The 1,149-nt window shown below is 38.6% G+C and overlaps 1 pseudogene; it reads right to left on the reverse strand.

Annotated features, from left to right (window-relative positions):
* Positions 1-259: 259 nt before the first annotated feature.
* LOC138079305 (integrin beta-1-binding protein 1-like) lies at positions 260-875 on the reverse strand (annotated as a pseudogene).
* Between the last annotated feature and the right edge of the window lie 274 nt (positions 876-1,149).

Genomic DNA, 1,149 nt, shown 5'->3' on the forward strand with positions numbered 1-1,149 from the left:
TTCTTTTTTTGTTTGTATTTCTGTCTGCCATTTTAGTTTCAGGGCTTTCTATTTTCTTTTTCTCAGTTTCCTCTTCTTTTTCACTGTTAAATAAGACACAATAGAAAAACAAATGGCTGATATTTTGTACATTGCATTTTCTTTAGAGCAAAGGATCGTTTGTATTTCCATAATAGTTCAACACCACAGATTGAAAACAGAACTAGAGAGAAAACAGCTGAATTTGCACTTGAAGTCAACTTCCCCTTGACTGCAAAATTCAAGGTTTCTCAGATGTCAATACAGTGTTGAAAGCAGTGGATAAAACTTTACAGATTGCTTGTGTTTTTCCCAGGCTATTGCACTAGTAAACCCACAGGCTGTATTCTTCATTGTTCGCATCTGTAGTCTTCAAAGCCAATAAGCTTTTTCCTGCACTCAGATCATCATCATAACATACCATTCAGGTGATTAAATACAGAGCATACCCATGTAAAACATCATACTGATCTGATGTGGATAGTTCTATACCAAACTTGGTAAGCTGCATAGTAAATTCTTCCTCCAAAGGGATGAAAGGCAATTTTTTATCTTTCTGAGTGACAGCTATATGATTTATCATTTCTAGTGCCCCCTCAAGACTTTACCCTTCAGAGAGTTTCAGTTTCTCAATTGCATCAATGTATTTTCCTTTTTTTAAAAAAAATAAATCCTGCACAGGTATCTGAATTATTGTTGCTTTGTCCTGAGGTCTTGGTGGAATTGGTGTCAAGGTTTGCCACCTTGCTGGACGGTGAAAGCCCCCCAAGGCTGGAATCTATAGACTTGCCCTTAGTACTGATTTCTCTGCTCTGGGAATTGCTACTATTATATTGCTTCTTGTCTTTCTGAAACATCTTACCACATAGCTGATCCAGAGGCTCTCACTGCAGAATCCAACACTATTTTATCATCTTCAAAGACTCCACAGACAGTGGTCTGCGCAGATAGCTTCTTTTCATTCTAACATGGTCATTTCTCATCAGAAAAACAAGGGTACCTTACCACTGTCTGCACTCAGGGTCATAGACTCACCACCTGGGCAGCTTGAGCCACTGTTGCAACTCCTGTTCTACTCAGTTTCCTCTTTTAATAGGCTTTGTGTCTCTCTCTAGACTTGTGGTTAACATG

This window comes from Capricornis sumatraensis, chromosome 4, assembly GCF_032405125.1.
Source record: "Capricornis sumatraensis isolate serow.1 chromosome 4, serow.2, whole genome shotgun sequence".
In the NCBI taxonomy this organism is placed as follows: Eukaryota; Metazoa; Chordata; class Mammalia; order Artiodactyla; family Bovidae; genus Capricornis; species Capricornis sumatraensis.